The 13,491-nt window shown below is 48.5% G+C and overlaps 1 protein-coding gene across 2 annotated transcripts in view; it reads right to left on the reverse strand.

Moving 5' to 3' along the window:
• PIK3CG (phosphatidylinositol-4,5-bisphosphate 3-kinase catalytic subunit gamma) overlaps nucleotides 1-12,877 on the reverse strand; it is a 202,812-nt gene extending 189,935 nt beyond the window's left edge. For both annotated transcript variants that reach the window (XM_085654135.1, XM_085654136.1), the window contains exon 1: nucleotides 12,650-12,877. The gene's annotated coding sequence lies outside the window, so the exon portion shown is untranslated. The remainder of the gene's footprint in view (nucleotides 1-12,649) is intronic.
• Nucleotides 12,878-13,491: the final 614 nt, after the last annotated feature.

Consider the following 13,491-nt stretch of genomic DNA (forward strand, 5'->3'; position numbering starts at 1 on the left):
TCCCACACAGCGGTATTGCTGAGAGCTCATCGGAGACCTTGCCCAAATTATCCACCTACTGTACAGACCCATGCAGCCACTCACATACTGACTCTCAGACTCCGCAAGCCACTGACAAACCCACACAGCTACTCACACACCCACTCAGGAACCCACATAACCACTCACACACCCAGTCACAGACTCATACTGCACTCTCTCTCTCTCTCTATATATATATATATATATGTAGACATAGAACGATCAAAATACCCTTACAAAGGTTATTTTCCCTTTTTTGGTATTAAACAGCTATTAGTAATTATTATCGATGTTCAAAATTGTAACAATTGATTTTACTGTTCTATATGATTTGTGTAAAAGAGGTATTTTACCTGTATTAATTTTATCTTACACTAAAAAATGTCTAATACATGTAATGTATTGGTGGATCGACATTAATGGGGAACTCGTTCAGTCTGTTCTCTTTGTCTATTAATTCAAACCATGTGTGATGGGTTGTTTCTTTAAGCACTAGCACTTTAAATATCGAGTAAAACTCTCTGAACATTGTCATGTGATTAAGGCCGCTTTGACGGCTGAAACGCGTAATGGCAGGCAAGGAGGAATAAAATATCTTTGAACTACTCAACGAGGTCCACGTTCGTTCTTGTTTTCCCTGGAGAAACGTGTGAGCGAAGATAGCTCATATATATATATACACACACACACACACACATACATATATATATGTATATATAAACTTACCTGCAGCACCGGGGACTACCACCTCCCCTGGGCAAAATCAAAGAAAGGAGGGTGCTGCGCTGCCTCCCTCTGGAAGCCATAGATGGCCCTTGTGACCACCACCCCCGGGACATAGCTGTTTGCTATGGCTTGGCAGGAACTTTGCCACTCCCGCCAAGCCATAGCAAACGCTCCGCTTCCAGCAAGCAAGAAAATGCTATTGCTTGCTGGAAGCGGATCAGAATTACTAATTACTTTCACAGAGAGGGAGCTGAATGTTCAGCAGCTCCCTCTCTGTAAAAGTAATGCCGGCTCCTGCAGGAGTCGGGGAGCTGGCAGGGGTCCCAAACAGTTCAGAGTTGGTGCCCTGAGTGGTAGCAGGGCACCCAAAATAGAAGCCAGGCCCCGGGGAATGGGTCTCTGGAGCCAAAATCAGCCCGGGAGGGGAGCCGCTCTCCCCGTCTATTTAATTTAAAAAAACATGGGATGGTATCCCAAGGGTCGAAATCATCCCAGGGAAGGGGCACCATGCAGCCCTCATCCCGTAATAAATAAAAAATAACAAAATGGACTGGAAAGTCGCCGGAGGCCCCAGCCCCTTTCAGCACGACTCTACATACGTGCCTCCTGGCGCACTACTGGTTGGGGGATAAAGTCCCCTTGAATGCTGAGGGTCCTGGGGGCCAAGAACCGCTTCTGTTACCTCCAGTAAGTCCCACATAGCGGGACTGCTGAGATGACTTTGGAGGCCACGTCTCTTTTCTCCACCATTCTGCAAATGAGCCTCCTGGTGCACTACTGGTTGGGGAATGAAGTCCACTTTCCTCCTGATGGTACTTACGGGTCAACTACCCCTCCTGTTACCTCCAGTAAGTCCCACACAGTAGAATTACAGAGAGATTATGGGAGGCCATGCCCCCTTTCTCCACCACTCTGCAAATGTGCCTCCTGGTGCCCAACTGGTTGGGGGATGAACTCCCCTTGGCTGCTGAGGGTCCTCGGGGGCCAACTACCCATCCTGTTACCTCCAGTAAGTCCCACACAGCGGGATTGCTAAGAGGTCTTTGGAGGCCACGCCCCCTTTTCCACCACGCTGCAAACGCGTTTCCTGGTGCACTACCGGTTGGGGGATGAAGTACTTTGGATGCTGAGGGACCTTGGGGGCCAAGAAGCCCTCCTGTTACCTCCCGTAAGTCCCTTACAGTAGGATTCCTTAGAGCTGGTCAGAGAACCTGCTCCCTTTCTCCACCACTCTGCAAACAGAACTACTGGTTAAAAAAACATAGAAATGTACTTAAAACACCAAAGGTTGCAGGGACGTTATAGATAGGATCGTGATTGATCGTCTCCCCGTTCCGTGTGTGAAAATACATATGAGCCCTTGATCTGTTACCGGCTCCTCCTGTCCTGTACCCCAGGTGTTCCGCGCTGCAATCACATACGCACCATGCACCAGGAAGTGGCTCCCTACCAGGTTGTTGGAAGCCCACAGGTCCAGAAAGAGCCGCAGAGTCCCCTCATCATAGAGATTAGCCACCAGGTTGATCCCAGCTTCACGCCATGAGGACGGATCATGCAGAGCCAGAAGAGCCAATATCTCTGGTACGCTCAAAAGCAGCAAATGGGTCCAAGTCGCCATGCCTTCCAGAATCCTATTACCAGCTATCCATCTCATTGGCCATTGAAGTTGTGCCGCTGACAGTAACACTTGAAGTCTGATACTCCCTGACCCCAGCCACCAATCGCCTAAGGAACATTCATATTGACACTGACCTATGCCGCCCCACACCAGTTCAGGCATCAGGCTCTTCAGTTCCCTGAAAAAGGAGCAAGGGGTTCCAGAGGTATGGCTGCAAATAGGTAGGAAAAGCACAAGAACACTAACAGCTTAGCTATGGGTATATGGCCCATGGGCGAGGGTGGTAAACATGCCCAAAAGACCAGGGATTACCACAATGCTATCAGTGCCGTGCCAATATTCCCATCAGGGAAGTGCCTGTCTTAGTGGTATACATTAACCCATAAGTATTGGGCAATCACTCAGTCCGTAAGCCCTCCCTCTCCACTTGATCCATTCACCACAGGGGGAACAAACAGGATTGCCCCCATTTCATCCTGAGGCTGATATTTCCTTAAGGTATTCCAAGAGCTCAGGAAGCCCTGGCAACATCAGTTGATAGTCATGGATATAGATCAGGGCATCATCGGCGTACAGGGATATCACAGGCAAGGTCGTCCCACAGCTACGCCCCCGCTCGGTCCCTCTCCCTTAGCAGACAGGCAAGGGCTTCCACTGCCAGGGCAAATATTATGGGTGATAGGGAGCAACCTTGGCGGGTGCCCCAGCTGATCGGGAACCTGCATGAAATATACTTGCCCGTTTTCACCCTAGCTTGCGTGGATGTATATAGTAATTTGACCCAGCCCGGGAACTCAGGTCCCAGTCCCAGGCCCTCCAGTACAAGCAACAGGTAGGACCAGCCCAGGGTGTCAAAAGCTTTCATGATGTCCTATGACACCGCTATTGGAAGGTCAACAGCCCCCTCAAGGGCCCTTATAATGTGGCACAGTTTGCAGGTGTTATATAAGTTCGCTCTCTGGGGTATGACGCCATTTTGGTCAAGATGTAACAGTGTTTGTGACAGAGGCAACAGTCTGTTTCCAAGGACCTTACCCAAAATTTTATAATCAATGTTGAACATCGTCAGTGGGTGGTATGAACTCACCTTGAAGGGGTCCCTACCAGGCTTAGGCAGCACAAACAATAAGGGCCTTGTGGAGAAATTCTGGTAATATTTTGTCTCGGTGCGCCTCACTGTAAACCTAGAGTAACTTGGAAGCCAACCCCCCACTATACGCAGCATAATATTCTACGGGGTACCCAGCTGTGCCTGGCACCATGTGTTGAATAGCCGCCTTTATCTCCTCTAGTTGTAGGGGCTCCTCCAGATCCTGCCTCAGTAGTGGATTCAACTGCGTTAGGGCAGTTGACCGCACATAAGCCCGAAACAAGTCTCTGTCTGTCCCCTGACGGGGAAGCATACAGCAACTCATAATAATTGGCAAAGGCCTGGTTAATTTCAACTTGTATATTAATACTGAGACCGCTAGCATTGTGAATTGCCCCTATCACAGTTTTGAGGATTTCTGACTGCAACAGCCATGCCAGAATATGCCCTGGTTTGTCTTCCTCTCCGTGCTGCCTAGCGAGGTGTGATTTTTGGTCAGTGTTACTAAGCTTGTGTGCCTCATCTCGATATTGCTCCCGCAAAGTTTTGAGACGGGCCAGGATTCCCAGGTCCGCCACCAACTCTCTCTCAGCCATCCGCATAAAATGTAGCACCGATCTGACCCCCATGTGTTTTTGAAACAATGCCGCCTCATGACCACCTTTAGGGCTTCTCATTCTGTGCCCCAACTCTCCATCGAGCCCTCATTGTCCTCAAAATAATGTTGTATGTGTGAGCCGATGGTCTTGTGAAAAGCTGCAACCTGGAGGGCTTCCAAGTGCAGCATCCATGTGGAGATTTAGGGTAAACACCCCTCCTCAGTGGAACAAAACACGGAGTGGGCTATGGTCTGACAATGTTCTCCCCAAATATTCAGAGCTAGCCACCTTGGGCCAGAACTTGGAGTTCCCAAAGATGTAGTCCAGCTTAGTGTGCACCTGGTGGCCTGGGGCATAGTTGGAGAATTCCAAGTCATCTGGTTGCCCCAGTCAACATACATCATAAGGTTGGCCTGTTACCGCTCACTCCCGATAATGCCATGTTACCTGTAAGCCCTGTGTCCCTGTAAGGGGAGGTACCGAGTATTCCATCTCCATGCTATGTACACAATTTAAGTACCCTGCCCAGATCCCCAGAGCCTGGTGGGGTTGCTCAGCAATGCTGGAGAGAGGGTATCGAAGGCTTATAAGTGTAGCACATTTGGAGCATAGACAACTACGATCGATATATGTCTATCATCTAGTTCCCCCTCCAGCATCATGTATCTTTCCTCTGTGTTGATCACCACCCTGCTGTGCATAAAGGGGCCCATCAGGGCTACCCAAATGAGGATTCCACCCTTGTGCACAGAGTTCCCAGCCCCATATATCAGAATGCTCCACTGCCTGGCAACCTTTGCAAGTTCTGCTTTTGTGCAGTGGGATTCTTGTATGCAGGCTATATGTATCTGGCGTCGCCTGAGGTAGGCATAGACCCTATGACACATAACCAGTTTTGCCATGTCACCGATATTGCAGGTAAGAACTATTTACATTTCCCACACACGTCAACAATGATGCTGTGACCTAAAGCGATAACAGTGTCCTTATGATAAGTCTATTTAGGGAGCAAGCCAATTACCATTAGACCTGTTCTGGCCCGTCTACAGACAAATGGGCTCTGGTATGCTGTCCCTCCAGAGCAGTACGGGGCTCGACATGGGATCTCCCATCACTGCTGAACAACAAGCCCCCACTGGATTCCACACTCTGCACCACTTACTGTCCCGGCATCTGCCACTGTGGCAAGCCCTCCGGGGTGCCATCAGCCTCCCCCTCCAAGGCCTCCATGCTAGGAATTCCCGCTATGGATTCCAAATCAGCCTGGGGAGCCAGAACCTCATACCTATTGGAGCCATGTAAGGAAATCTCTGCCACCACCTGGGCTCATTCTTCGGCTGCCTGCTCCTCTGACGGGAGGGCTCGTGGTTGATGGGACAATGGTGGCAGGGACTACCACTGCTATATTTTCCCAGGTCGCCCCTACTCGTCTCAGGCAGACCCATGACCCCCTTGGATCGCAGCCACTTTCACACCTCCTCCTGTGTGTTAAAGAAGAGAGATATGTTCGAGCCCACCACTAGGAGCCACGCTGGAAGGAGTAATGCATACAATCTCCCAGAGTCCAGAGCTGTGCCTTGAGCACTCCAAAGGTGTTGCGTTTTCTCTGGACTTCCGCCATGTAGCCTGGATAGGCCATAATGGTGTTTACGTAGTATTCCCAGGGCCCCTTGACTCAGAACTTCAGTAACAGAAGGTTCCGGTCGTGAAAGTTCTGCAACTGTGCTAATGCCAGGTGCAAAGGAGCCCCCGAGGGGGGGGGGGGGCGAACCGGGACCCGTGTGCTCTTTCAGTGGAAAAGAACTTTGGAGTCTCACCTGCCAGCACCGAGGAAGCCAGCCAGTCCTCCTATAATAACTCCATGCTGGGGACCTCTGGCTTTTTGGGGAAGCCCCGGAAGTGGACAATATTGCGTTGGGAACTTCCTTCTGTATCTTTCATTCTAGTCCTTCAGCTCCTATACTTTCATCTGCTATGTCTTTAGTTGATCTTGCATGGTCGCCATGGTGGGGCGCATCATCGTCGGAGTAGACTCTGCGTCATCCATTCTGTTAATCAATTTCACGTGATCGGCCCTCATTAGCCCTGTTTCCATTTGAATTGTCCCTAATTGGGCCTTCGTGACAGGTTTTGTGTCTTGAATAGCCTGAAGGATTTTGTCGAACATTCCAGTATGTTTTTCGACCCAATTGACAGATCAGGTCTGCCTGCACAGGGGGAGCTGTCAGTATAACCATAGAGTTTTTTGGGAGGGTGTCTTTGGGCCCGTGGGTCAAACCATGGCCTATCTCCAGGCCCACTGCTCACCGCCAGCGAGGGGGAGTGATAGCCCACCTTGAATCAAGTACTGTTTACAAGTTGTTCTCCCGAGGGGGTATGATCACTGACTGTCCTTCTGGGGGGGGCTGAGTGAGGACAGTTGGCATTCACCTGCTGTGGATTCCACTATCTGTGCTGGGGGATCCAGCTACGGTCCGCCATCGGCCTCCGACCGCTTCCTCTCTCAGTCTGTCTCCGCAAGTACCTTGCCCCAGTGCCAGGTCAGGGCCCTGCCAGTACACAGACACATGCTCTCTCCTAGGCCCCCCTCTGCTCAAGCGCCAATATCGCGGCCCACAGGATTACTGACAAAGGCCCCTCTTACACCACTTGAATTGTCCACAGGTCACCAGCCAGGTGTCCCAGCTTCCCACTGCTGTCAGGGCTCCCAGTCCGATCACTTATTGCAGGATGCTCTGCCTTTTTATATACAGCCCGAGGATTCCCCAAGTTGTGACTCAGGGTCCCACCTCTGTGCATACTCCCCAGTGTCCAATAGTAGGGGTACAGTGGGCAGCACCACCAGCTTCCACTAGGCCCACCAACATCAATGAGCCCCCGTGGGCTTCCTGCCCCCGCTAACACCGGGCCGCACACGCCGCATCAACACTCCATGGGGGGACAGTGGAGGGGCACACCCATGAAGCAATTCCGGCTGGTTCGAGGCCTGACCTCATGGCATGTGGCCGGGCTGCTCACATGACCATGGTGCCCACCTTTCAGGGTCCGTAGGCTCCACGTGGGCCAAGGCCCACTTCACTGCCCTTCGCAGGGGCACACCCGTTAGTATTGGAGGCTTCAACTTGAACGGGCTGGCCTCTAGCTCATGGGCTTCCAGGGTCAGCCCCTGGCTCGTCTTCGCACAGACGCCCTTGCCTTGCAGTGTCTGTAGGGGCCGCTTCTCGCCGCATCTCAGCTTCAAATGGCCGCGTGGGTCACCGTGCACCACTGATACGGACCTGGGAAAAGCGTGGCTGATATTCAGTGCCATTGACTTTAGACACCCCCCGGGAGCATCGAGGTGGGAGCTGTCGATGGGGGTCCCAGCGGGTCGCGCCAGGATGGATGACTTCAGGATCTGTGTGGGCCAGTCAGAGCCTCACGACAGTGCTTCAGCACTCCGCACCATCTAGGCCACGACCCCAACTAAACTATCCTTCTAGGCAGTTTACTGAGACTATTTGCTAATGTACCTAAACAAGACAAGCTATGTGTTAGACTGCACATACTGTTGGCTAGACCCAGTGTATCTATGGGATGGACGGACCTCCAAGCAATACCTGGAGACAGATTTCATATACAGAGGACACACTGAACTGAAAAGCATTCAAGATGGACACAGAGACGTATAAGACCCTTTGAGGAAATGCTGAACTGAATTATGCAAGCGATATGACTAATGGCATAATGCAATCTGGCTGCCCAAAACTAGAAGGTACTCACTTGATTTTGTTTGTCCTTAGAGACTAAAAACTCAATTTCTTTTTTCTTTTTTCATACAGCCCAGACATTATCCCAAAGATCTTAGGGAAATAAGATAACTGTTGAAATATTTAGAAAACATTAATCCCAAAAGCTTCACAAATATAAAAAAGTTTACATTTTTGAATAGCGAGTATGTTAAGACAATGTTTGTGTAAATACTATCAATAGAGGAAGTGGAGTGGCCCCAACTGGTCAAGAAAATGAAACAATGCAATGTAGTCATCCTAAGTAGGTAGAAACATGAGATACGGTTAAGAGGCAATCCTCGGGAAAGGAGAGCGGTCACATAGATAGTGTGATGTGTATAGTTTTGCCTAAAAAAAATGAATGTGTCCTCATGTAACGCAACTGGTGCTATGTAAAGTGCTCTGATACCTGATTCGGGTACAGTTTGCGCTATATAAAACTCAGTAAAATAAAATTAAAAATTGAAAAAAATAGGAGAGCAGGGGATGGAAGAAAAAGGCAGTAGATTGTGGGTCGTTTCCATAAGAGGAGGCAGTGATATATGGCCAGAATGAAGCTGGGTGAAAGCATCAGTGTGACTCCTGGACCCTTGTATTATAAGAAAATGGCGACCAAGGGTTGTCCAAAGGTAAGTTAGAATTTATTCTGCAGTTGATAACCTTTCAGCAAGTTTTTGAAGATCTGATGGCTGGGTCGTTTCTAATTTTGAATGGTGTATTAACCCCTCATTTGTGAGCAGAGGAATGGTTAGCAAAGAAGTATTCACATACTGCACAGTGTAGATCTTTGAAGCACAGATTATCATTCTTGCTTTCTTTTATTTACCCCATGACTTGTTGACTTTAACAACATGCGATTCCAAAAAGGTCCCCCATGGGACACAGAAATGTCTTCCCAGAGGTGAATTTACAGGCCGACCGACTGACCGCAGCTACCATTGCGAGAGTTTGTTAAAAAGAGCCTCTCGCAGCACTTCTAATATTTTAGGACCTTAAGGGAGGGAATATGGTGCATCTGCACTTGTATAGTTTTTTAAGAATAATAAATTGGGGCACTAGCGTGTTGGCGAAAAATCATCTACAACTGGTTACAATTAGACTGATCCAACCCCGTTTGTCCCATTGCAACCGCTTACGAGCCTCACCATCAGGGCCAGCTCCTCCGTTATGGCAGAGAAGCGTCGCCCCACTGAAAAATAAAATAATAATAAAACCGTTTTATTATCATTTTATTTTTCTTACTGCCAGCTGAGTTTAGGACGGGGGTGGGGCCATCCTGACAAGCATCACGTCGCAGTAGGGAGGTGTTTTGGGCCCTTGTAAGTGCGCATGTCAGTTTGACCAGCCATATTAGGCCTGCTAAACAGGCATGTGCACTTATGTTTCTCCAACCCAGCTGTGTTGCACAACCGAGTTGGAGAAAAAACCACAGGTTCCCTGTGCCTGAGCGAGCATCAAGTCAGCCTGCTCTGGCTAATCACAGGTGCTGCTCTCATGCTAGTAAATAGTGTTAACAGCATGAGAGCAGTGCCGTGATTGCTCCCTCGGAGCCTGTGCAGCGTGACCAGCGTCAGGAGAGGAGTACCGAGGCGACAGCTGCAGGGGCAGGTAAGTGTTTTGTTTACTATTTCCCCTCACCGCCCCCCCCCCCCACATTGCCCCACCACCCCAAAATTAGAGCAGCTCCACTGCTAACCATGTAGTGGGGAAATAGTCCCAAAACAGTGAATAGCATACCTTGGGGATGGCACCTCCAACTAAAGAGGTAAACAACAAGTATTTGTATTATTAAGGTCTTTTGTTGTCCTTTGAGCTTAAGTGGAAGGATGAAAGGTTGAGTCAGCCTGTGTTTGACCCCTACTAAGGACTTTCAAGGTGCGCAAAGAGCAAGACAGTAGGCTCATTCACCATTGGGTTATCTCTAGGCTAGCGTCTAAGAACACCTGGGGCCTGGGTGCAAGTCAGCCGTCCACCCTGCCAAGAGGTTGGGCCCCACTGAAATATGCTGAACTTGTCCCCGTGTAATTTTCAGACACCGGGACACGTTTTGTAGTGCCTGCATGTTGTCTGCTTTCCATTCCCAGCAGCAATGTGCAGGCAGGGAGGAGGGTTTTTTATTTTCACCTCCAGCTGGGCCAAAGTTACGAAGCCATCAGGCCTCCTTTCATTCCAATATGATCTTGGTTGGCCATAGTCTGGAGCCTTACACTTAGATGCAACTGCAATGGAGGGAAAACAAAGGCCTACAGCTTGCTATCACTTCACAGGCAGTGCTTTATTTGTTTACTTATTTATGACAGTCCACCACATGGTGGCGCTGTCTAATTCGGAACAGAGCTCATAAATAAGAAAGGTGTGCAATATACTTAAGGAAATAAAACCACAGGAGGTCCCTACAGCGTGAGGTGACCTGTAATTACCTCGAACCCTGGTTCTTATAATTTTACAAATTAAGCACTGTTTACAGGTACTTAAGGAAGGCATACTTTTGACTTTGTTCAGTCCATGCATGTAAGAAATATGCATGAACTGTAAGAATGTCAGATGTGTTGGTCTGTCCCAGTATTTGCACAAATAACAATTTAAATGCCACTATTTTATTTCTTTTATAGCACTACTCATCCCAATGCAGGGTGTCAGAGTGCTTTACGCAACATACACTTTATGCATTGATAATAAATCATGCAGGTGTGTAAATCAATGTACAAGATGTGTTACATATGACAGTGAGAAGTGTTACATATGACATTGAGAAGTGTAAGAGTCACATGTCCTTCATAGCTCACTGTGCTATTTTAGAAGGATTACAATTTATGAACTGCAAATAATAAAAGGATCTCTGAGATAAAAGCAGTATCCCACTTACCAATGACATAAAATAAAAATCTGGCATCTGCATGTTACACAATGGGCCTAATTAGGATGCTGATCAGAAAGCCTCCGACCACAGGTCGAAGGCTTTCCGACCGACATCCTTGGTTGAATTCCGACAGCCGTATTAGGATTACTGTGGTCGGAATTCAAACCGGCTGGTCATTCCGGAAGTTGGAAATCAAACATAATCCTGTGCGAATGGCATTTCCGGCTTCGGCATAATGATGTTGGTTTCTGACAGGCTTTCCATGTCGGGCTTTCCAACAGGGAAAGCCTGTCAGAGAGCGACTTTGGAGTCCCAAACAGGGCCCCCTTCTCTCCGCGGCCTCTGGTTGGGTATCGAGGGTCCACCTATGGTGCCCCCCTATAAATCCCTGCACCGTGTGGTAGGTACTGTGAGGTGCCTGCCACACGGTGCAGGGATTTACGGTGACTCCCATTTCTCTATGGGAGCTTGTGCTGTGGCCGGTTTCCGACCGCCTCACAAGCTCCCATAGGCAAATGGGACTCTGCGACCACACCATGTGCAGTCGGATTGTAATTGAGGTTTCGGACCACCAACCCAAGGTTGGTCGGTCTGGAAACCGCAGGGATGTCAGTCGGAGGAAACTCCGACCGACATCCTAATTAGGCTCAATGCGCTTTGCAGGAAACACATTAACCTTCTAGGCTACTTTGATTCAAATCTGATACTAGAAAAAACACAGATCTCTCCAGCAAAAGCCTTAACCACCATAGTTATCTTACCATTATAATTTTTTACTGATATTTACTGGGCAGCAAAGACTCTTCAGCAGGTGCCTTAACCCCACAAGATATTTTAAAATGCAGAGTTTGTAACCAATTCAGCAGAACGGATCTACTGGCATGTTTCTCCTTGTTGCCAATTTCTTTATGGCAGTTAAAAAAAATGTATTAGTGAGGCCTAGATTTTGCGTAGGGGTTACTTTACTTTTCTCTCCAAACCCCAGTGCAAAATCGCATTTGCTAAATCTTGTAATGAGCCTAAATGTACTCATGATAAAGCTGCTGTACGTACATATGTAAGGGTCTTGATATCTGATGTCAGTTCTGGTGAGGACACTTCTTGAGATGCCACTTGCGATGTCACGCTAGGTAACGTCATGCACTATGATGTCAACCGCCATGATGTCACCCACGTACACACTGCCTAACTTGGTTAGTCCCCCCACTTCTGTTTTTTAGGACTTATGACGACACTCTACAGCTTCTTCTGCCCGAGGAGGCAGTAAATGGACGACCTGTGTGGTAGAGATTATCTCCAGCGCCCCAGGCGACTGACTGGCTCAGCTGAACAAAAACAAGAACTGCTAATTTGCAAACACTGCCCTCATTACCAATGCGGTTTCACTCACCATGCACGGATGTAATTTAAAGCGCCTCGCAGTATAAAATGACGTCCACCGAGCGCCATCTGGAAGGGTACACGAACTCCCCGTTTCATCAGCTATATTTCAAAACTCTTTGTAATTATTTGAGAATAATTTACAATGCGCAAATCAGATGTAAATAACCACTTCAAAGCACCCGGCATTGGCAATAAGTTAGTATCATTTAACATTTCTGCTACGCAGTGAAAACTCCACACGATACCCCCTAAAGGTACAGCAGTAGCGTGGACATATTTTACGATAAACAGAGTCGCCTGTTGTGGCGGGCGCGGAAGTTGCCAATGCACTGCTTCCTGCCAGCAGACTTTTACAATTTGCTCCGTTTGGAAGCTCACGCGATCAAGTTCACTCAACATCTTACCCTCTTGGAGGGTGAGCAGACGCGCATTCATTCACCTCAGCGCACACACTTTGCATTGACCGGTGGTGGCTGGCCGGAGTCCGGCCAGCAGGCAGCTTCTCTCACAACCAATCACAGGCGCGCCCCCTGCTTCAGAGGCCAGGCACCACTTTGAAGACGTGCGCGCGGCAGTGTTTACCTGTGCAGCGGACAACCCGGTAGAGCTGAAGGGACATCTGTGATGATAGCTGGGCCCTGTCTCGTGCTCTGCTGCGACTGACTGCCTGTCAGCCGCCTGTCTGCATTGTTTGTTCTGCTTTTTGTATCCATTTGTAGTAGAGGAAGTGCTGCTGTTACCAGGAAGGAAGCTTTAACCACGTTGATCAAACAATCAATTGCTCATTTTAGCATCTCCGAATCTACTTCCTGATGTTACAGGCACAGCGCGTATTTACCGTGTTATGACACAGAATTGTTTTCAATGCAAATATAGTTGATTTACATAAAGTTGCTAAAAACATTGTCAAATAAGAATTACAATAGAATGATGACAACATGCAACCTCATTTAGACTAACGTCTCTTCTTATTTTCTTGCATTTTATAATATATGTGCACTGTTAACATACAGCCTGGCATAATATGCAATGCGATCCAGATGTCCAGACCCAACAGGCAGGGCGTGTTAAAGAGCCCCAACAATATTCGAAAAAGACATAGAAAATGTAAATTGCATTATCTATGCAATGTTCTGAATTATATTTTCTGTATCGCTAATTACAGTATTGGTATGGTACATGTGGTGGGTGCGGTGCATGCGTATGCATGCGTATGTGGTGGTGAGTGTGCTGTCTGTCGGTGTGCTAGTGGTGGGTGGGGTGCATGTGTGTGCAGTGTCTGTCGGTGTGTTGGTGGAGGGTGTGCTGCATGTGTGTATGGTGGTCGGTGTTTTGTCAGTGTGCTATCTGTGGGTGTGGTGCATGTGGTTGTGGTGGTGAGTGTGCTGTCTGTCAGTGTGCTGTCTGTGGGTGTGGTGCATATG

Source organism: Triturus cristatus, chromosome 4_1 (assembly GCF_964204655.1).
Source record: "Triturus cristatus chromosome 4_1, aTriCri1.1, whole genome shotgun sequence".
Lineage (NCBI taxonomy): Eukaryota > Metazoa > Chordata > Amphibia > Caudata > Salamandridae > Triturus > Triturus cristatus.